This window comes from Crocodylus siamensis, chromosome 11 (genome assembly GCF_052110815.1).
Source record: "Crocodylus siamensis isolate JL-2025a chromosome 11, ASM5211081v1, whole genome shotgun sequence".
In the NCBI taxonomy this organism is placed as follows: Eukaryota; Metazoa; Chordata; order Crocodylia; family Crocodylidae; genus Crocodylus; species Crocodylus siamensis.
Window position 1 is genome coordinate 52790244 of NC_143405.1, and position 24198 is coordinate 52814441.

The 24198-nt window shown below is 46.7% G+C and overlaps 1 protein-coding gene across 7 annotated transcripts in view; it reads left to right on the top strand.

Annotated features, from left to right (window-relative positions):
* Positions 1-24198, top strand: part of OXTR (oxytocin receptor) — a 118704-nt gene that overhangs the window by 36143 nt on the left and 58363 nt on the right. For 5 of the 7 annotated variants that reach the window (XM_090022275.1, XM_090022273.1, XM_090022276.1 and 2 more), the window contains 2 exons: positions 9035-9329; positions 17974-18145. The gene's annotated coding sequence lies outside the window, so the exon portion shown is untranslated. The remainder of the gene's footprint in view (positions 1-9034; positions 9330-17973; positions 18146-24198) is intronic. The other 2 variants (XM_090022278.1, XM_090022279.1) reach the window with 1 other exon arrangement.

The window sequence follows — 24198 nt, forward strand, 5'->3', positions numbered from 1 at the left end:
TGCCAGGAGTTGAAGGCCCAAGCCACCTTGAGTGGCTCCCAGGGCCTTGGTTCTGTTCGGACTGCTCTATGGACCAGCTGTGTACTGCTGCCTGGCCTTGTGCCAGGGGTTTGAGACCCGAGAGGCCTTGAGCAGCTCCCAGGGTCTGGGTCTGTTCCTGGATCTGGCATGCACTGTTTGTGTACTGAGTTTCTGGCCTCATGCCATGGGTTGGAGACCCAAGCTGCCTGGAGCAGCTCCCAGGGTCTTAGTCTTTCTTGGACCCGGCATGCACTGTCCTGTGCACCAATCACTGTGCTTCTTCACGGTGGGGCTGGGGGACATGGCTGCCTGCTGCTCCCTGTGTGGCAAGGAGTCTTCGGGTTCTTCAGGGCGACAGCTCCGCCCTGCTCGCCAGCTCTTCTTCACCTGTCCTCTTCGCCATTCCCTTTGGAGCTGGCAAGCCAGGCTATTACCGGCAAGCCTACCACACTAGTACTAAACTTAATGCTCAGTAACTACGGCACATTAATGAACAAGTAGACACACCCATAGGGTCTTACCTCTCACCTTATCATATCATGATATTGAAACTTCCTGACCCCCTGTACTTCAGATTAATGCAGGCTGAATGACTAACTGCATTTTCTAGATTGCATTTACATTCATCAGCTATGTACTTATGTAGCTGCCATGCACAGGGACCTATGTTCTCTTCTAACTCTACAAAGCCACAAGAATAACTATGATTTTTACCATTCACTAATAGTTTTATATCTGCTAAAATGAAATACAATAGGGTTAAAACATATGAATTAAAAATAATATCTACACTGGACCTATCAAGTCACACAGTTTAGCTGTGCTTGAGGTCGTTACTGCTGGGTGATTAAGAATACAGCAATTTGGCCATTATAAGAAGATATTTTCCCTGTATAAACCAGGCAATCCCTCAATGCCCTGATTTTAATTGCTGTCCTGCCTGCATGGTAGATTTGCTCCTTTGGGCAGAGTTTGATTACTACTAAGGGAAATGTCAACATCTCTGTTAGCAGGACAAGGTAAAATTAAAAATCATGTGAAAAAATACAGTGGCTAGTAGGGGGAAAAAAATCCCAGCCATCATCATTCACAATTAGCTGTCTGAAGGTACACAAGGACACCTGTCTATGGAACTCCCTCCAGGACATGAATAGCTTCCCAGAGTTGTGATGTTCCTAACCAACTATTCTTGCTAATGCCCCATTGAAACGTATAGAGGTGAGTCTATACACTTCAATTTTTTTCTCCCTCCTTTCTGTTGCTTTTGGCAACAAACTGGTGTGTTAAAACAGGCAACGTACATGTTGAGGCCTCTGTTAAGAGCCCTGTGTTTAATCTCATCATTCAGGACTGATGGAGCTCAAGTTTATTGGAACACTAACCCAAGTAATGTGTCCACGTGGCTGCTGCTACCTTTTTGGATGCATGTGTAAGACAGAGTTCCTGCATTGGTATTACAAACTGTCAAAACCTATTGCCACTGCTTTGTATTCTAACTTCAGAGTAGTCTGGCAAGATGTGCTGGTCCTTATACCGTACATAGCTACTGGAATAACAAGGGTTACAAAATGCAACTAAAATCGAGCAGATGACAACTCCTAATAGGCTTTTCTTTATTTGCAGGTTACATAGTACTTTGTATTTGCCTGAGCTTAAGTGCAGTCCTCAGCCTTCATCTGAAACCTTTCAGCTATTAGCTCTTGTCAAAGCTCTTGTCTTTGATCCTATCATGGCAAGTGGACTATGAACAATTTGGCCTCATAGAGGAATAGAGTTGGAAGTGACCTCAAGAAGTCATTTAGTTCAACCCCCTGCTCAAGTCAGGATCACCCCTATCTATACCATCCTAGGACAGGGACATTATGCAACAGGACTCCCACTGATGCAGTGTTAAGGAAGGCAGGGAAACCTTTTTCTGTTCTGCACTTTATACTTGTGCCTTGATGTGTTCTTCCTTTGTTCCTAGGAATTGATGATAGGTTTGAGCTTTGCTTATAATGCTAAAATAAACATCTTTTTGCCTGTAAATAGGGGATGCCCTTCTATGAATTTTTCCATCGTGGCATAACTTTGTGCCCAAATGAGAGGAGCATAGCTAGGCTGCAGGGTGAATCTTCCCAGGAAGATACTTAAGTGCCTCATTAAAAGTACAGCATGTTTCGGTTCTTTTTCACATGCCCCAGGGAAATGGTTATTGGTAATGATGGAGTGACCTTTAAAGCTCCCCACAAACCTGACATTAAGATGAATATGCAAACACAGGTTTGTTAGCATGGAATTAAGAATGAAAGTTATTCAGCCTTGCAATTAGCCGATTGCAGTCTGCACTAGTCATCAACCTTGTCTTCTCTAAGCAGTTAGAAAAGGCCAATTATATTGTAAGACATATTGGGGAAACCGTAATTGGGTCTTTTCTCCCCTGAAAATGCTATATGCTCACAGTGAGAACACACTTATTTTTTCTTAAGGTTTCTATTTCTTTTAAAACATATATTTTTTAGTGGAGGGCATAAACCTCATGGTTTGGAGATGCTTAAAGAGCTGTGGATTTCATGCACTTTGTCTCACTTTTGTGTAGAGTTCAGGTTAACCTAGCCTTGGAATCAGCCTCTTTGAATCAGATTTCATCCAGGCAAGATAAAAAAAAAAAAATTATATCAGGACAATCTCAAATGGATTGTAATTATTCCCAAATCATGAATATTTTGCCCACAGCTTCACAAGGATGTGCCTTGTGAACTGTTAAGGTTCCAGAAAAGTTGTAGCTTTTCCTGCAGCTTAGAAATATTCTGCCTTTAAATTTTCCTTTTGCTTTTGCAAATGTTCCCTTATTCTAAAACCGGGATAGCTTCAAGGATGTCTGCAACAGGGTGAGTCTTAGTATGTTGCTGGCCACCTCAAGGAGTTTGAGCACCTCTTTCTGCAAGTGTTCCCAGCTTAGCTGAATGTTGTGGAAGTGAAGCAGCATTAGCAATCTTTAGAAATTTATCCACAATATCTCTATTTTAACCCAGGCTGAGGGCACGCTATTGCCAAATAAGGAATCTTGCCTACTCCTCATGAGATCTCTTTGTCACATTTCTTGTAAAACATCTGAATGTCACTATCCTTGTTCAATGCCTTCTTTTTCCAGCTATGTGGATGGTCTAGTTCATAGTCCGGTGTTTGAACACTGCCTTTGTTCATCAGAGCAACAGTTCTGGGCTTGTGTGTCTGTGGATTTCAGAAAGCATTGTCATAGGAACGTGATCACTTTGTCAATGAGATTTACAGGTTTGGGTCAGAGAAGTCTCTACATAGTTGAAAATAGTAAAAGTAATTCTTTGGTCAATGTGTAAGATTTAAATGGCCCTAAAGAATCTCCAAGTGCCTTCTGTTTTAAAATCCTCCTGGTTATTTTTACTCTTGGATGTGCACTGGATTAAAGACTTGATCCAAAGCCCATTGAATTCAGTGGGAAAGCACCCATTGACGTCGGTATCAAACAGGATATGAACTGTGGAGCCCCAGGATAGCACCTGTAGGGCCAACAGATAGATTACAGTGAATGGGGGTCTGACTGTGATGTGCTTATAAGTTATACTCCAGGTACAGAAACAGTTTGAATCCTTCTGTTCTTGTGAGTTCCCCTTAGCTAATAGCATTTTAGTTTGGTTCCCAGCAAGGAAAATATTAATTCCTTCCTAGCTGTAATCAAAATTAACTTGACTATCACTTCACAATCCCTTTGTTGCTAAATCCCTAGCTGAAATATAGCTCTGCAGCCTAGAATTTCTCTGCAGTTCATTCTGCCTCATAAATTGGGGGAGATTGACGTAGTACAGTTTCTGAATCGAATCAGTCTAAATAAATGCAGTGCTCTTACTGCAACTTTTTTGGTCTACCCACATACTATCAAAGTGAAGTTCTGCAATAGAGCAGTATTTGCCAAAAGAAGAGATTATTTGTCTATAGTATAATTATGTTAGATAGGCAGGTCATATTTCTTGGCTATGCAGGGAGCAGCATTTTGTGTATAGATCTGAATAACTGCATTCTTCCTGCTAAGATCCAGCATAAAGATTAGCATTACTAAAGAGTTCATAGCCCTACTAAATTCAAGAGGTGGGACAGCTAAGATGCTAGAGATACTTTACCTTCTTCTGAGTAGCATCTATGAGATCTTTTCTTTAATATCTTGAGTAAGTACTATAAAGGGGAGATTTGGTTATGGTTTGATAATTTTTTTTCAGCAAAGGCTCTTTATTATTTGATGCAATGGCAATGCAAAACTATGAGAATTCTTTCCTGACTTAATTAATTAAACCCACAGTCTTCTGATCCAGAGAATACCAGTTGCCAGGATAATTTGCTATTCAGAGTGTTCTCATTAGATCACCTGCAAGCCAAAATTGTAATAATTATATCAGTACAGTTTTTCAGCATTAGTGGAGGGGCCATTTTAGGGTGCCTGTAGATGTGCTGCAGGGCTGCTCTGATGTGCTTTAGCTACAGTGCATTGGAGCAGACTCTATTAATCAAGTCTGCTGGAGCATGGCAATTACCGCACTCACGCCAGACTCTGCATGTCATGAATTAGCATCTTTGTGTTTCAAAATGGTGATGGGGGCACTTAAACTAAAGCTCATTGAACGAGCTTTGTTCAAGTGCCCCCGCCACCATTTTGAAGCACAGGAACACTAATGCAGGAGAAGCATCTCTCAGAGCTGCTCTAATTAAAGTGCCCCCACCCCTGGAGCATGTGTAAAGGTACTTAAAGATGGAAGGATCTAGGTCGGAGTAGGCAATGATTTCAGCTGAAGGACCACTTAATGAGTCTTGATGAGCTGTCAAGAGCTGCACAAACACATTTTTTTCAAAAGATATCATCTTAACAAATTATGGATAAAAAACAACTCATCTGACATCTGCTATAACTTATTTTAATTGTATTTCAAAAAATATTTTTTGTCCTGATTTAGGTTTTTTTGAGTAGTGTATATAGAGGAAATTCAATGCATCTCAGAACAAAGTCTTTCTCTTATATATTGCGTGTGTGAGTGTGTGTGGGGGTCTGCCCATGTGCTAGGTCCTGGGCTGGGAAGAGGGAGGTGGGGACAGGGAGGCAAGTGTAGCAGAGCTCGCTTGTGTAGTACAGGTTCAGGTGTGGTCTGCCCCCCACAACACCCATCTGGCCCATGGTTGCCCCCGCAGTGCTTCACATGGGGCTGAGCCCAACCCATGCCCACCCGGAGCAGCCAATGCTGCAGTCTCACCCATCCCCATCCCTAGCCTTGGCCAGCACACACAACTTCCCCATGGGGATGCTGCATCAGTCACCCAGGTACTGCTTAGCTTCCCACACCTCCAGCGGCTCCCCCTCCTCCTCCTGACCCTGCTGTGCTGCTCTGGGCAGCAGGTAGCATAGGAAATAATCCATGGGGATGCATGCCAGGCAGCAGTTGCCCAGCCAGGTAGGGGGAAGCTGCAGCCAGGTGGCTCCTGCTCCAGTGTGTGGGGCTCCAGCTCCAGCTCCTGGCCACCTTTCACCCACTTGGCTGCTTGCAGGTGGTTGTGCATCGCAGGCATGGGGTGGGTGCAGGCAGGAACACCATGTGGGCTGCCCTGGGTGGGAGCAGGCAGAGCTTGGCCCCATGCAGAGCACAGCAAGGACAGCTGTGGGCTGGATACAATCAATTGGCATGGGCTGGATCCAGTCATTTGGTGGGCTGAATTTGGCCTGCAGGCCATATTTTGCACCCCTCCCCCCCCGGATCTACGTAGCTCTTAGCGTTGCTCCACATAACTCACTGCGTCTTCATCAGTAGAATTATCATTTCAATTAAATCTCTGTTCATTATTGTCAGCAGTTTTGTATAATGACAACCAGCTTTGTCAGGGATTACAAGTCTATGGGAGTCACAAATATTGTTGAAATCTAGACCAGACAGAGAAACTATTTTTTATCATCTTCTTAGGCTTTGTGTTTGGTCTAGAGCTATTACAATCAATAATAGATAATGATAACCTCTAATATTCTGTGCAGGTGTCACTTCGGTTTCAACGTGTGCCATTTTTCTTTCCTTGTCCTTATCTGTTCTATTCTGCACATCGCTGCAGCAATGGAGCCTCTCCATAATGCAAGTGTTTGGTTGTGTAGGTATTTACAGATAGAAAAACTGAGGCAGCAGGGTTAGAGACTTGGTCAAAGCTGCTGATAGTTAGGAGCCCTCTAATTTGTGGTTCCAGGTTCAGACAATTAGACTAGGACTTGTTAATGAAGACTAGCATGCATCTCAAAAGAAGAGCTATTAGGGAGCCTGGGGAGAAGGTGCAAGAGAACACTATAATTGATTATAAAGAAACCGAGAGCGATGTAGAGGAGAGAGTTAGTTTAGCCAGCCTTAGGCAATATGTCAGCATGTCCCAGTTTCACCTCCAGGAGAATTTGTTTGGTAGTAGGGCAGGTGAATATTTCCTTCCAAGTCTGTGTCTGCTTCCTTCTTCTACAGTCATTTTTTTTCATCATCTGTGGACGTTTAAGGCTATCAACACTACTGATTTATAACCAGAGGCTTCATAGTTCATTGGCAGCAAAAAAGGATACTTTTTTTCTGTGACTTGGAGAAACACTGTAAGCACTGGGTGGCTTTTAGGTTTAGTCTTTCTGAGAGTGACCTCTTTCAGATAAATGGTGACAGTTCTGTAATAAAGTGCAGCAACCGAGTTTTTGGAACTCAGTGTTTCTCCTGACAAAGATCTAGCTCGTAATTCAATTTCTGATGGCCAGCTTTCTCTTTTGAGCTTTATCTGTCTCTGTGACATGGCCTCTCTGTGCCTGAGATATTTCAGTTTAACATAATCAGTTTTAACATTCATGGCAGTTTCTCATCAGCTGAGTGCTTTTTTTGCTAACAGAATCTTTCTTAGCGAGTTTGATACATTTTTGCTCCGTCACTTTATCCCTTCTGTCCATAACCAATAATATTATTTAGCTACGCGGCAGTCTTTTTGGAAAGCTGACTTTTTGCCTTGCCTTTCCTTTTCTTAGGTAAGGACTGTTTTGAATTCCAGCTAAGTGCTTTTACAAATCTTTGGAAGGAACAGCAGATATAGAAATACACGGTTGTATCCTGGAACTCAGCAGTAATTATAATAATTATAATGGCAATAACAATAATTATAATCATCATAACAAAAACGGGGTTCTGGACTGAAGGTACTTTTACATAACCGAATCAGGCAGAATTTCTTTGCACAACAGTGGTGGTACTATAGAATAATGTGTCAAAATGAAGCAAGGAAGTGATTTATATTAAGTTTCATCATTTAAACAGGAATCTGAGAGAATTGGTTGGGAAAACAAAATCAGTCAGATGTGCCATGAATTCGCTTGTCAAGATTTGGGTTCCAATAGTGGAGGTGATGTGTGTTCTGCATTTGTATGGGCAAGTCTTGAAGAACCTCAAGGGTCTTTCCTGACTTCTGATATTGCCGACAGCAATTCAGAATCAAAAGAACTGGAAGTGGCAAGATCATCAATAATACTAAAGCAGTATAATTGACATTCCTTAGATCTCCTGGATCAAGTGTCCCACTTGGATGTCTATCTTCACTTACTTGTTCTTTTTGACAAAGCAGCATGTTATCCTATGAAAATTTATAATCTAGCCACCTTCCCCTTCTCCCTGGCAGTGATTAAATGCAATTCACTGAACAAAGCAGAGAATAAAACTAAGCTGGGAGGAGCTCCTTCAATGATATTGTGTAGGGAGAATAGTTGGCTACCTGTTTAGTCTCTCATGAAGCTACACTGCTGTTCCAAGTCCTTGGCTTTCCCCTTGGCTTGTCTAATCTTGAGAACATCTATGTCTTGGGCCATGAATTCCTTTGAGGATGATGCATTAATTGAAAGGATCTTATCAGAGCAGCCTTATCACTTTGAACCTTACGGTTTAGGATATGCTGTTTGCAGCATTGCCCAGCAAATACTGTTTCTGAGCTATAGGAATCTTTAATTTAGAGACTGGAAGAGAGGATAGCAGCATTTTGGGACAAATGGGCAATTGGAGTTTTCTCCCTTGCTGCCTATTTGAAGCAAAACTGCAGCACTGATAGAAAACGAAGAGTAAATCCTGCTCCTTCAGCCTCTGCAGGTGCTGTAGTTTGAACCATGTTTTATGGGCCCTCATTCTCTCCTCTGCCTACTTGGGGGCTCCCAAGGCCCCAGAAGGAAAAGAGCTTAAGGGTCAGGATAGGCCATGGGGATTGTTGGTTATCTGATTCCAGTGGTTGTTTTTCCAGTGGAGATGGGATAGATCTACTGAAGGAAATGGGTGGTTATTGCTGTAGCAAGAGAGAAGTTACTGAGGAGCAGCATGGAGTCTTCTAGGCAGACTGGTAGAGCCACAGGTAAGGGTTTTAGGTCTGTTTTTTCTTACAGAAGTCCTCTGCTTACTCACTGTATGGCCAGGAAGAAAGCCCTGGTGCCCTGGAAAGAAGAATGAAGATGGATATAAAAAAGAGGACAAATATGCCAATACATACGTTATAATCTGTTGCCTCATGTTAGATTTCCTGTAGTTTTCTCCATGTAATTACAAAGCATGCTTCAGCAATGGCAAATGCCATCTTTAAGCCCTTTTGTTCCTAAAACACTGACTTTTCCCTCATGTGTTACTAGATTCTTACATCTGGTCATATTAGCTGAGGCTGCACCCACATTTTTGCTTTTTAAACTGTCTTGCTTGAGTTGCAGAAATGGATGAATGCCCAGGTCAGGACCAACTCATATTCATCATGCCCTCCTACTCTACATGGGCATATTTTCTCACAGAAATATATTGCACTTCTACCTATATGTATGTAAAATGAATATGGTTTGGGTAAAGGAGGGAGCAGCATGAAAGGACCGTGAAGCTCGTGCTAAAAAAGAAAAGAAAAGAAGGGGAAGAGTGGCTTGCTCAGGAGACTGGGATTTTGACTTTTGGAACAGGGACTTGGTTTGAAGGTCCTGTTTTGTTCTTGGCTTCAGTATCTAGAGATCTTGCAACCTCTGTGGAGGGACGAGGCCTGACTGGACGAGTATCAACAGTGGAGTGGAGCTGACCCCATGAAGAAACTTGACTGGACCAGAACTGGCTCCTATGAGGAGTATGTGCTGGTGGAGAAGAGCTGAGCTGGCTTCATTCAGATGATGGAAGAAGGGGAGACGCATTGCTGAACTCCGCTTTGGATCGGGACCTGGCTGAGCAGTCATTTCAGGACTGGGACAGAGCAGCAGAGAACCACTGGGTCCGTCCTGGGTCCAGCTGCAGCTGTCTTGCCTAGTGAGTGGGGTGCTTGGTAGGCGGGGATTGTAGTTCACTTCCATTAACTGGGCATCTGAACTGCGGTGATCATTGAAACTCCTCATAGGCTAGTTTTGGGTTGCTCCAGTTATTAAATGAGTAGAGATCTTTGTATGGGTTTTTCCCACATTGTTTTTTTTCTTCCCAAATAAAAATCTCCCTTTTGTTCCAAGGACCTGAATATGACTAGAGACCAAGGTGTCTGTGATGGTCACCAGGGCAATTTTATTTAGTTTTCTAGAGACAGCTGTAGGGATATGCTTCTCGTGGTACTTGATCTATTGTTTTATTTTTTTCAAAATCTCTTGTGGCAGCTTTTGGCACCCAGCAGCGGGAGTATATTTTTAAAATAAGAAAGAAAATAAATAAGAAAGAAATAAAATACGTATTGTCTGTTTTAAAACCAAAACAGGTTGAATAAGGGAATTCCCTGCAATAGACTACATCAGGGTTGGGTGTCCTCTTTTACCTCCTGTAAATTTTCCTCCTCTCCTTCTCCGTCTCCTTTGCTGCTTGCCTACGAGCTACATAAGCACTAAGCAGGATCAAGCGCAGTGGCTCTTTTAGTCGTGTAAAAGTGCTACCCACTTTTAACAGCATGAATTGATTTCCTTGTGCTGAGATATTTCTCTGACAAAGGAAACTATAACAACAACCCCACAGATAATTAGACAATGTCAAAAAGATAAGGATGAAATGATTCTTTTGATGATAATTCTAGTTAGAGCCTCCGCCAAGATTCAAAGGGGTTGTGAACTGAAGTTGGAAAAGCAAAAAGAGCAAATGAGCAGATGAGCAAAGTTGGACGAGCTTGACGTAAATCAAAGATGGACAGATTGATAAGCTGGCTGGAGATAGGCCCAAAGAATAACAAAGATCATCAAGATTTGAGAGCCCAGAGTTGATTGGAAGTTGATGGCAGATGCCAGAATCCAGACAGACCCAGAGAAGCCTGGATAGAGAGAAGTCTGGCGTTTGAGCAGACGGACTACTGAGATGATGAAGGTGGATAAGACCTGAGGAAACCTGGCATTTTTAGGAGTAAATAGAGAGATGGATAGAAGCCAGGGGTAGATTGGGGCACATCATGGACAGCCCATGGTGTCTAACACTGTTGCTAGTTCAGAAAACCCAGTAGGTTTTATATTATATTATCTGCATACATGCTCCATTGAGATTAGGCCAATAGTGCAATACCCTCATGGATTGTGAGGGTAGTTTCTTTGCTATTCTCTCTTGGAAACTGGTGAAGTTTCCCTGGACTACTCCAGAGATAAGACTGGTCAATGCAGAAGAAAATGAGGTGATAGGAGACTCGTACCCTGAAAAGAAATCATGGCTTCTATGGGACGGTGGTATGCTCTTGTGCTAGGAAGAAGGCTAGGATGGCTACGGAGGTGCATGTGGAAATAGTTTCAGGCCCTGTATGAGAATTCCTGGATTTGGGTTGATTATGTGGATATAGGACACAAGCTGTCTCTATTTTTAGTTCAAGCTAAACCATCACCTTGCAAGAGCCTAGCTACAGAGCATAGTGTAATGAAAATAATTGCAACGAGTGCTTAGGTGTGCCCCAAATCTCCTATCATCTCACCTAGAATATGCTTAACCATTAGAACTATGGCTAGACCCTTCTGCAACATGGTATAAGCCCTTCCAAAACCTAATCTTACCCTCCTCACTGTCTGCTAATCCGTATATTTCCCCCAGTGCTGCAGGTGTGCTCTAATTGTAGTTCCTAATTCAAGAGTCTCGGCATATTTTAGCATTTAGTGTGTCTCTAATTGAAAGCATTCAAGGGTTTTTGAAGAAATGTAATGTGGATTTTGGGATAGAACTTATTTAATTAGTATAAATTGTTAACCCTGGCAATCACTCCGCTGTCCATGGGGAAAGGCCTTGCTGGAAAAAGCAAAGTAAACTGTACAAATTTCTCTTTGACGATGGGTCCAGGGATGGATTAAGGCAGAGGAGGCACCTCTAGACACTGGCAGATATATCTGGTGCAGACACTGTTCATCCCTCCTTTCCCAATCTAAAATACCCTCTCCCTTAGATTTCATAGATTTCATAGACATCAGGGCTGGAAGGGACCTCGGGAGATCATCGAGTCCAGCCCCTCGCCCAAAGGGCAGGAAGTCAGCTGGGGTCACAGGATCCCAGCAAGATAAGCATCCAATTTACTCTTGAAGGTGTTCAATGTAGGTGCTTGAACCACCTCTGCTGGCAGACTGTTCCAGACCTTGGGGGCTCGGACAGTAAAGAAATTCTTCCTTATGTCCAGCCTGAAACGGTCTTGCAGGAGTTTGTGACCATTCGACCTTGTCATCCCTTGGGGCGCTCTGGTGAACAAACGTTCCCCCAGATCCTGGTGGTCACCCCTGATAAACTTACAGGTGGCCATCAGATCACCTCCTGAGCCTACGCTTTTCCAGGCTAAAGAGTCCCATGCTCTCAGCCTGTCATCGTAAGATCTGTTTTCCTGACCTCTGATCATGCGCGTGGCTCTCCTCTGGACTCTCTCAAGCTTCTCCCCATCCTTTTTGAATTGTGGAGCCCAAAACTGGACGCAGTACTCCAGCTGCGGCCTCACCAAGGCCGAGTACAAGGGGACATCCTAGGATTTGCTCGAGAAGCATCTACGGATGCAAGCCAGCATTTTGGTTGCTTTACTAGCCGCAGCATTGCATTGGAGGCTCATGTTCATCTTGTGGTCAATGATGACCCCCAAGTCTCTTTCTTCTGTAGTGCTAACCAATGTAGCACTGCCGAGCCTGTAAGGATGCTGCAGGTTTTTCCTCCCAAGGTGGAGAACCTTGCATTTTTCGGTGTTAAACACCATCAGATTTGCTGAGCTTGTCCAGGTCAACCTGGATCACCCGCCTATCTTCTGGCGTGGATGCTTTGCCCCAAAGTTTGGTGTCATCAGCGAACGTGGCCAGTCCACTCCTGACTCCAATGTCCACATCGTTAATGAAGATGTTGAACAGGATGGGTCCCAGGACAGAGTCTTGAGGGACCCCACTGGTCACAGGGCACCACGATGAGTGACTGCCATCAATCACAACCCTCTGGGTCCGACCACAGAGCCAGTTTCCCAGCCAGCGGATCGGGTGGAGCCAAGGCCACAACTGGCCAGTTTGGCCAAGAGGTGATCATGGGATACCAGATCAAAGGCTTTTTTGAAGTCAAGATATATGACATCAATCTCTTCTCCCTTGTCCAGGTGATAGGTCACCTGGTCATAGAAGGAAATGAGATTGGTCAAACAAGACCTACCCGCAACAAACCCGTGCTGGCTATCCCTTAGGATGTTAGCCTGGGCCAGTCCATCAAGGATGGCCTCCTTAATAAACTTTTCTAAGATCTTCCCCAGGATAGAAGTCAGGCTAATGGGCCTGTAGTTAGCCCGATCCACTCTCCTCCCTTTCTTGAAGATCGACACCACATTGGCCTTCTTCCAGTCTTCGGGCACTACACCAGAGCACCAGGAGTTTTCAAAGACCCGTGCCAGGGGCTGGGCTATGACGCTTGCCAGCTCCTTGAGTACCCTGGGGTGCAGGTTGTCAGGGCCGGCTGACTTGAAGGTATCCAGCTTCTCAAGGTGTTCCTTCACGAGGTCAGCATTTATGGAGGGTAGGGGATCCCCATCACCCTGATCTCCCTGTCCCATAGCAGGCATGGGCATCCCGTGTGACTGATGAAAGACTGACGCAAAGTACCTATTTAATAGGTTGGCTTTTTCCTGGGCGTCAGTTGTCAGTTGCCCCATCTGGTTTAGCAGGGGTCCAACATTGCCCTTGCTTTTCCTCCAGCTCCCCACATATCTGAAAAAGGACTTTTTGTTGTCCTTGATGCTCAAAGCTAGTTGGAGTTCAGTTGCAGCCTTGGCTTTCCTGGTTTGCTCCCTGCAGGACTGGACCAGTGCAGAATAATCCTCCTTGGAGGTGAATCCCGTCCTCCATCCTTTGTAGGCTTTCCTTTTTAGCCGCAGGAGGTCCGCTAGGTCCCTACAGAGCCAGGAGGGCTGCTGTGCCTTCTTGCTGCCTTTCCTCCGTGTTGGAATAGATTTAGCTTGTGCATTGAGGATCGCTTTCTTGAGAAGCAACCACTCTTCTTGAACTCCCATCTCCCTGGGGTCATGGTCCCTGAGGGCCTGACCGACAAGCCTCTTGAGCTTGTCAAAGTCGGCTTTTCTGAAGTCAAGGACTTCTGTGTTGCTGACTGACTTGCCAGCTTTATGGCGGATGGTGAAGGTGATCAGCTCGTGGTCGCTGTCACCCAGCTTCCCATCGATCACTAGGTCGCTGATTAGGTCGTCCCCCGTAGCCAGTACCGGGTCAAGCAGCGCTTTGCCTCTTGTTGGCCCATAGACTTCTTGAGTCAGATAGAGGTCATCCACGCACGAGAGAAAGCTTTGCGACTGCTCGGATTTTGCTGAGTGATCTTCCCACGAGATGTCCGGGCAATTGAAGTCACCCATGACAACGAAGGTCCTGGAGCAAGCGGCCTCAGTCAGTTCCCGGGCGAACTCCTGGTCAAGCTCGGGACTTCGAGTGGGAGGTCTGTAGTAGACTCCCACCGTTGTGTCCCCTGTGCCGTTTTTCCCACAAATTTTTATCCAAAGGGTCTCTAGCTGTCCATGCCGGTCGCCAACATCAGCTTGCAGGGACATGTAGCTTTCCTTCACATAGAGAGCTACACCCCCGCCCCTTTTGTCAACACGATCCCTCCTGTACAGGGTATAGCCCTCTATCCCCGTGGTCCAGTCATGGGTGGAGTCCCACCAGGTCTCCGTTATCCCAGTGACGTCATAATTCTTTGCACTGAGCAGGAGGACAAGCTCCTCCTGCTTGTTACCCAGGCTCCTGGCATTAGTGTACAGGCAGGCAAGTGTGCCCTTAGGGGCTCTTGCCTTGCCCACAGATTGTGCCAGGGCTGGGGCAGGGGTGGGCTCTCTTAAGTGCCTTGGTCTGCTGGCTTTGCAAGGGTCGCTCAGCGGGTCAGCAGTGGCAGTAGTCCCCCGATCCCCCAGCAGGCTTAGTTTAAAGCCCGGTGGAGCAGGTCAGCCAGCCTGGCTGAGAAGAGCCTCCTCCCCAGGGGAGAGAGGTGGAGGCCATCTCTTCCCAGCAGCTCGCTGCCTCTCTCGCCCAAGAGCGGGCTGTGGTCATGGAAGCCAAAGCCTTCCAATGACACCAGCTCCGCAGTCTTTGGTTCACTGCATGGATCCTCCTCTCCCTCCTCAGCCCATAGCCCGAGACTGGGAGGATCGACGAAAACACCACCTGAGCTCCCAGACCCCTAAGCCCCGCTCCCAACTCCCTGTAGCGCCTCATGACCTGGCTGGGGGTGCTCCGAGCCATGTCATTGGTGCCCACATGAATAAGGAGCATGGGGTAGTGGTCTGTGGGCTGGAGGAGCTGCGGGATCCTGTCCACAATGTCTCAGATGCGGGCCCCCGGGAAGCAGCAGACTTCCCAGGCTAAGGGGTCGGGGCGGCAGATTGCCCCCTCGGTCCCCCTCAGGATGGAGTCTCCCACAACAAACACCTTTTGCTTTGTCTTGGGGAGAGCGGAGGCAGTAGCTGTGGTTGAGCCTGGGTTGCCTGTGGGAGCCGGCAACTGAGCAGGCTCTGCTGGGGCTGCAAGAGGTGCGAACCTGTTGCTAAGCTCCGGCGAGGGAGGGGCCTTGGTGCAGCGGGCCTTCGGGCCCTTGACCACCTTGGTCCATGCCCCTGACTGGGCAGAGCGGGAGGTCCCAGAGTCCTCCTTAGTCATGGAGGGAGACGGTGCTCTCCCCTGCGGCTCCTGGGGGAGAAGGGTTTGGCAGTAGGAGTCGATCTCCTGCTTGCAGTCCCTGATGGCACGCAGTCTCTGGACTGTGGCCTGGAGCTCCTCCAGCTGGCGCGCCAGAGACCCCAGTAGGGAGCAGACCCCGCAAGGGGAGGTGGCCATGCTCCCGGGCCCCAGAGCCTGAAAAAGGGACAGACAGCCCCCGCAGCCAAGAGCCAGGGGCTCCGTCTGCATAGAGCCCGGAACCATGGGCTCCGGCTGGGTGGCCGTCTCTGAGGTGCCCAATGGGGGGGCTGCAGAGCCCGAAGGGGACTCTCGGGGTGCGGCGTGTGCCCATCCGTCTCATGCCTCTGGGAGGCTGGCTACGGCTGGGCCGACTACTCTGGGGGGGTCGCAGGCAGGGTCTCGTGCCCTCCCGCGCCCTCTCCCACGCTAACTCCACGCTAACTCAAGCGCCTGTTTATGCAGCCTGAGCGGGGGCTTGACTAGGCCTGGCACCAGGCAGCGGCCTCCTCCCAGGGAGTGAGGAGTTAACCCCTTCCCACCACGAGCCTGCTTACCTCCGGCTGTGCTGGGGGTTGGCAGGGGGCTCTGCGGCTGCTGAGGGGGTGTCTGGGGGGCTTCGGGGGAGTGGGAGCACAGCGGGCTTTACCCACACGTCTCTCACTGCTCCGGAGCCTAACTGAGCTTTTTTTTGGCGGGCCCTTTTAAACTGCGTGCATGCGCAGTGGGCCTGCCGTCGGGGAACACTGGTTTCTCAGGCCAGGGGGGCCCTGCCTGGGATTTGGGGGGGCCCTGCTCTACAGGAGGGGGACTGGTGAGTACCCCACTCTTTCTCTTGTCACTCCCTGGGGGGCTGGGCCAAGTAGGGGCCTGGGCGGGGGCTTTTCCCTCTCCTTTGCTTCATACCCACATCCAGGAATGAGGTAGGGAAGCCACCCTGTGGGTACCAACCACCAACACTTTCAAGCATTGAAACAGAGATCTGTGGCATAGCGCGGCCTCACCATTTCGCTCCTGGGTTTAGTGTGTGCACAGCAGGAGTGGGTCGAGCTGTGCTTTTTAGCAGTGCTCGACCACATCCCTTTGAGACTATGATGTGGCATTTGCTCCCGAAAGGATAGCAAAAATGGCCACCCTTCAGAGGAAAAAAACTATTGCAATGATGGGGACAGATGAGTTGGTGAGAAATATTTGGGGATTCATAGAAATAGAAAACGAGGGCTGGAAGATTCCTCAGGAGGTCACCTCTAGTCCAACCCTCTGCTCAAAGCAGCACCAGCCCCAACTAGATCATCCCAGCCAAAGCTTTGTGTAGCCAGGTCTTAAAAACCTCCAAGGATGGAGCTTCCACAACCTCTCTGGGTGACCTGCTCCAGTGTTTTACTCCCCCCTGAGGGAGAGAGTTTTTTCTAATCTTACCAGAACTTCCCTTGCTGCAACTTGAGACGGTTGCTCCTTTTTCTGTCATCTGCCACCGCTGAGAACAGTCCAGCTCCATCCTCTTTCGAACTCCTCTGCAGGTAGTTGAAGGCTGCTATCAAATCCCCCATTAGTCTTCTCTCCTCCAGACTAAATAAGCCCCGTTCCTTCAGCCTCTCTTCAGAAGTCATGTCCCAGTCTCCTAACCATTTCCATTGCCATCCACTGGACCCTCTCTAACTTGTCCACATCCTTTCTGTAGTGGGGGAACCAAAACTGAACACAGTACTCCAGATGTGGCCTCACTAGTGCAAAATAGAGGGGAATAATTACTACCCTCAATCTGCTGGCAATGCTCCCACAAAGGGAGCCCAGGATGCCGTTAGCCTTCCTTGCAACAAGGGCACACTGCTGGCTCATGTTCAATTTATTGTCCACTGTAACCCCCAGGTCCTTTTCTTCAGAGCTGCAGCTTAGTCATTTGGTCCCCAGCCTTTACTGATGCATAGGAGTCTTCCATCCTAAGTGCAGGACTTTGCTCTTCTCCTTGTTGAACCTCATGAGATGTCTTTTGGTCTAGGTCACGCTGAATCCTAGCCCTACCTTCCAGCATATCTACTGCTCCCCACAGCTTGGTGTCATCCACAAACTTGCTGAAGATGCACTCTATGCCATCTTCCAGATTGTTGATGAAGATATTGTACAAAACCAACCCCTGGGGCACTCTACTTGATACCAGCTGCCAACTAGACCTCAAGCCATTGATCACTGCCAATAAGACATCTACTAATAAAATTCTATCAGTTAAGTGATTGAGGTCAAACTGGTTAATGAAACTTTCCCTAGACCTCAAGGATGTAAAATGATCGATACTGCACAGCAACACAGCTCAGAACTCCTCTGTCCTAACTATTAAGACCAGGCTGCCTCTAAAACAGCATCAGTGACAAAGAGTGAATAGAAACCATTGCTTCAGTAGTTCAGCAGCTGTCCTAAACCTCCCTGGTCTGGAAATAACAGGTAAGAATTTTCATATGATTTCATAGGATTCATATGATTTGGGTCTGAAATAATGCAAGACTGAGCTTGATCAATGGTATTCTAGTATTTCTGATTCAAGCTTCAGTTGGTAAACACAACGTTTGGTGATTTATTTGTTCACAAGTGAAGCACACACTTTTAAAATTCAAAGAGGTTGAGCTTGTTTCAGAGGAAGAAGGGAAGCTCACTTCAGTTTTCATTTTATCTGAAGCAAATTTGAATGTCTTTTTTCAAGCTTCACAATACTTAGAGACAGCTGAACCTTGGAATCCAAAGATGAGAAATACCTGCATCTGAAGAAAACCCACTATAAATGGGTTGGTCTTTACCTGAAAAGATTTCCAGCTCTCTCTCCCCTATGTCCTTAGAGAAATGCAAACCTGAAGGCCTCTGCCTGATGCCCAGAGACTCTTGCTGCCCGGAGACCCCAGGAGCATGGAGACGGACACCAGCACCAGGGAGCGTCCACAGACCACGTGCAGGGACACAGACAGTTCTGCTCCCTGAGACACCCCGCCAGGGATCCCCACTACACCGTGTGTAAGTGACAGACTGTGTAAAATAATTTCTTGAGGGTTTACTAGTTGGTATATTGATGTGTTTATTTAATGGTTATTTGTTGTGTTGTAAATAATTAAATCTTGTAAATAGTTTGAGAATTGTCTGCGAGCGTGCTTCATTGTAAGGGGAAGCTCTCCGCTCGGGGGCACTGCAGCAGCTTCCTAGGGGGGCTGGGCAGGGCTACTGGCTACCGGGTACCCCAGGATCCCACTATTCAGGTGAGGGCGCATGTTGTATCGTGCCCAGGGTTACAATTAATAGTGTGAATTCTAACACAGATGCTAGTACTTAACTCCATGTCACCTCACATAATGGGACAAATCTAGCTAAAAGAGAAAATAAAGCATACAAATAGTTTTCCCTCTAGTGTCCCAGTCCTGGTATGGGATCTGAACAAATAATCTTATCAGCTCAGTGGCAGAAGTTGTAACTGCCACCCCCACTGATACCCCTTCTTCCACAGCAGTGGTGTGTGTATTATATGACCAACATGATTTTATTCTGTAGGACAGAACATTATGTTACAAGGAATTTGCTCTTTTGCTGGAAGCGGCTGCCATAATAGTTACCTCATGCAGACTTGTGCATTAGAGGCAGGCACCTAGAGACCCCTTCTTACTGGTTTGGCTGTCCTAAGTCTAAATCAGAAGAAATCATTAAAGCTGAAATGGCTTGGTTTGCTGTTCATGTATTAGGAAACAGAAGAACAACAAACTAAAAAATGAGTCTGTGGCAACAGATAGGCCAGTTCTGCCAAAGAAATACTGAGTTTTTGTGCCATTGCTCAGTTCATCTCATGCCACCAGTTTAACACACATCATTAAAGCCAACAGCTTAATGGTGCAGAGCTGGCAAAACTTCAGTGACATCAGACAATATCTACACTGTTAAGACAGCCAGTTCCTGCCCCTAAAGCCACTGATTTGTCCTTGTAACTGCAGTCAGATAGGGCCAGCTGGTAGAAAGCAGCATCTCGGCCTATTGGGCTTATAAAGCTTCTGCCAAAGACCAGAGAAAGGTGGAGAAAAAACAGCAGAAGGCCTTGCTTATGCCTCGGGGCAAAGACAGCTTCTTTGGGAGCTGTGAAATAGGAAATGTTCTGTTCACTTGCTTTCTGATCGTAATACGGTGTGGAGGACTGGCGTGGGAAGGGAGAGGGCAGGCAGACCAGGATCACAGTCACACTCATTATGCTTTTCTCGTCCTGTTCTATACCATGCTGCGTTGGAGCTCAGACCACCTCACCTCACACCACCCTGTCGTGCATTAACCCATGTGTCTAACAAATATCATGCCAGTCCTTTCTTGTTCATCTCTCCTGCTAGAGAAGCTGTGGCATGATAGTCATGTACCCCATTCAGTCCAGTCTTACAAGGTGTTGAACAAGTTCTGAGCGGTGCAGAATATTGCTCATCTCCCAGTAAAATCATAGCTACCTCAACAAAATCTCTTGAATATTTCTTAGTTTCTAAAATTAAAGGTAGGGGTCAGCAAGAACAGCATCTTTCTGAAACAGCTTAAATTGTTTAGAATACTTGGTTTGAACTTACAGTCTGTGCAGACATCTCAGTGGCAATTAGAGCAAATAAGGTTGGAAACACAATTCACCCAGATCAACAGCGTGGGTGATGCTGCTCTTCTGGTGTGGTTTGAGTTACAAAATCATAGAAAATTAGCACTGGAAGGAGCCTCAGGAGGTCATCGGAGCTCGTCCCCCTGCCCAAAGCAGGATCATTGCCAACTGGATCATCCAGCTGAGGCTTTGTCTAGCTTATGCCTTGATAACCTCCAAGAATGGGTATTCCCACAACCTCTCTGGGTAACCTGGAAAGCTTTTCCTAAAATCTAACCTAAACTTTCCTCGCTGCAACTTGAGACCATTGCTCCTTTCTCCGTCATCTGTCACCGCTGAGAACAGTCCAGCTCCATCCTCTTTGGAAACGCTCTTCAAATAACTGAAGGCTACTAGTAAATCCCTGCTTAGTCTTCTCTTCTCCAGACTAAATAAACCCAGTTCCCTCAGCCTCGGTGCACATAAACACATTTGAAACTGCTTTATGTGCACTGAACTTCTATCCTATTATGGGTTTAAACCAGTTTATGTGTAACTTCTGTCTCTAGCCTGAGAGACAGTCTGCTTGTCACCACGCTCCTCTGTGTCAGCTTGGCCTATGTGCCAGAAGAGTCATGTATCTCGTCAAGGGAGAATTCTCTGCAGCTCAGATACTGTGAAGGATCTTGTAGAAGCCTCCCAGGCTTGAGGAAGAGGGAAGGCATGCATGTTAACATAGCGCTAAAGGTAGCTTTCATGCCGTGGCAAGGGCGGTTGCGAGCGGGGCAACTGCCCCAGGTGCCAAAGCGGAGGGGTGCCAAGAGGCGCTGCCCAGCTGGGGTGGGACATGGGACAGAGCCACGAGTGGCTTATTTAGGGGGACAGGGCAAGGGCGACTCCCATTGCTGCCTGCACTCCCAAGCAAGCATGGGGCAGGGGTGTGCCCCCCAGATCTGTGTGTGTGTGTGTGTGTGTTGGCGGGGGGCAAAGGCAGGCTGCTGCTGCAGGCTTTGTTCCTGGTGCCAAACTTCGTTGCTATGGCACTGTGCATAGGGGAACACACGTGGGGAGGATGCTGTGACATAACCACAACAAGCGCTCTGAGTTGCAGCAGGGGCTGGGCTGGACTTGAGAACAGTTCCAAACCAGGAGATGCAGAGATGGTTTAAAGCTACCTTCACCTCCGCTTGTGTTGTGTCGTGTCGGGCACCGCTTAGAATTGCATCACAGAATCTCACCCTCAGCATCTTGTGCCCTTGTCTGAAAAATACAAATATTAAACCAGCTTATTAAACCTGCTTTGCGACTTTGAGATGAAAAATGTTGTATGCCTGATTACTGCTATTGAAACCATTTACCAAGAGTCGTATCTCACACTGTGAGTGAGCTATGTTTCGAGCAAACGAGGAAAAGTGATTCAGTCATTGTCTTTGCAATGGCCAACATTCCTGCTCCTGTACCAAACAAATGTTACTGCTTTGGACACATGGATGCACAAGCAGTTAACCATTAAGTTTACAACAATCATTGGAAGTGTCCTGTTCACCTGATTCCTGCATTTGTAGTTGAGAAGGAGTATAGCTGAATCAGAAGCTAGGCTAGAACTGGTCTTGTACCTTCCCATTAGTGTCCAGATACTTGGTGTGGCAGAAGGCCACCTCTGTTTCTCCCCATAAACTCTGCTCTGTGACAGTTTGGTTAAGATGGGCCCTGCAGAGGGTACATACCTTACCCTATCTCTTTAGGTAACCTGGGCTGGATACATTCCTGGGGGAGGGGGGAAACCTGCTCCCTCTGCCTACGGGACTGGCATCACATACCTGGGTGAGGGGCTTGGGCTCCCTGGGGAGCTAGGGACTGCCAGTCTGCCCAGCAACTAGTGATGCATTTCAAATTGGTTGGCTGACAGCCAACAGGTGCTAGCCTCAATTGGACCAGGTAAATGAGGTCATAAGGGCTACATAAGTTAAGGACTGCCCAGGAGGAAGGGGGCATCAGCCATGAGGAAGGCTCAGAGAGAGCGAAGAGCTGGACCATCTGAAACTTTCTCTCTCTCAAAACTCATGATCAAGGAACTGCCTGCCTCCAGAGGGGATCTCCACCTGCCTCTGGATGATACTTGTGAGTAAGCTACCTGAGATCTAATTAGCTATAGCTTGCAGTAACTCAGATGTGTGATCAAAGGCTACCCACCCATGCCAGTTTGCTCTATGGGATTTCTCTGATATTGCTCTACCCTGTACCCTATTCCAACCCTACCCCTTGTAACCAGTAAAGTTCTCCTTTGCACCTAGCGTGGGAGACTTATTGGGAGTGGGTCTAGATTATGCCTTGGGGTCCCCTTGGTTCGGTTGACTAAGGGAGACCACTACTTGTGCTTCTGATTGAGGGAAGCATCCTAAGTTCTTGAAGTGAATCAAGTACCCTCGAGGGCTACTAGCCTGTGTTTCCCGGGGGGCACAGAGCCAGAATCAAGCCCATCCCTGGGTGGTGGAGTGTTACCCCCAGGCTAGCACGTGTGCTCCAGGAAGGAGGTTGGCCAGACATGAGGCGCCCCCAGGGAGACACTTGAAACCTGGAAGGTGGTCGGGCTCAGTGAGGTCTGTGGCTCAGCACAGGAGTGCCCCCTACTGGCCCGCCATAGTTGGTGTAACTAGTCAAAGGGAATGCTACAGTGAAGCGTGGCACATATTCTGTGGACATACTACACATCAAACCACACATGATGTAGCTGCCTTCGTGCAGCACTGGTGCAGGCCAATAAAGCTCACTCTTTTAGAGGTCTCAAAGGTGTCAATGCAGTATTGCATGAAGGCAGTCCCATTTATTCTATTTGTTTTGGGGCGTTGTGTGCTGAGAACGTGACCTGAGCATGGTCCTCTGCTTGTGTAGATGTGGACACATCTTGCCTTTTGGAATCGCACCATTTAACTCATACTATAGGACATGTCTGTTGCTGTTCCTCATGGCTACCACTCACAAGAGAGCCAAACTTACAAAACAAAGCCAAACAGCGTTGGCTGCTATGAGCCTTCTCAGAGAAGGTGCACATCTGTGATCAGTGGGCATTAACTCTTCCCTAAAAGGGAAATTTTTTCTTGGGAGAGACCTCCCTAGTATACAACACACCTTGTGGTTTCAGCTGCAAGATAAATATTCCAGTGACAGTAGGTTATGAATGATTTTTTAATGAAAACTCGAGTGTTAATGTTGTACTGACATAAATCATTAAATCATTTCTGTGTTAGAAAATCAGGAATATTATAAAGGATATTTTCCCCTGTGATAAACAATCCAGGTTGCTGGTGACTAGTGAGCCCAGAAATAACTTTGCATGCATAGTTTCTGTCTTAGAACATCTCTGAACAGGAGGAGTTGGCTTGAATGTAGATAATTGCATCTTCACTGAAAACAAGCTAAAGAGTCATGCTACTGTAGTACTTGAGCACTAAGATAGTGAAGTAATTACTTGGTGTAGTAGAACAGTCAGAAACAGCTATGACATATTAAATGCAGACATAGATCAACGTGGTTTGCCGGGAAGTGTCAAGGTTCATTGTACGTAACACAAATTGCTTAAAATCCAGTTTAAAGCGCTAAATCTTGGGAGCTTTATTGGAGATGGAGATTTTGCAATAATTAAGCTTGTCTGTCATGAGCTTCCTCACTTGTATATTTTCAAAATATTTCAAAAAGTACTTTGGGATCTTTCCAGGCTCTATCTAATTACAGGAGCTATAATAATTACTATTAGGACATTATTCATCTGAGCATTGTAGGTGGTTCCTCATAATGAATGGCCCTGTTCTAGCTTCAGACGTCTGCCTGTAAATGCTCTTGACTGATGATTTGTGTCAACTCTTTCTAAGCAAAATGGCTTAAAATGAACTATAATAATAATTAAGCCGTGTGATGTACTTTGGAGAGAGCACTCCATTTGCAATGAAACACTGAGGTGACTGCCCTGTGCTAGGAGTGAGCTTAGTAAGAGACAGAAAAGCCCTGGTAATGTTGCCAAGACTGGGCAAGCTTGATTTTTTTTGGCCCTTCTTCTCTGACGGGTAGCGAGTCAGAACTTTAGTTGAGCTGTGCCATGTAAGTGATGTTTCTGAGCATCTGGATAAAGTAGGGGTCTGATCCTCTGATCCCAAGCCTTGGTCAAGGCTCCCGGATGGCCCCGGGAGTGGCACAAAAGAACCTTAAACCTGTCCTATGTATGTTGCGGAGAGAAATTGGTAGTCAGTTTTACAGGAATCTCTACTTCCTTCTGGCATCGGGGTACATAAGGGATATGCTAGGCATTGGAAGTCATAGTATGACAGTTGATTTTCTGCCAGGAGAACAGTCCCTCTAAGATTGCAGAAGCAGCAGGATCTAGGGCATCACTCGGGGTCTTCTAAATTACATCAGTGGCTGTTTAGGCTTTCAACAAACCAGTGACTGGGGGAATCAAAGGTGGCCGCCTCCTTCTGTTAATACC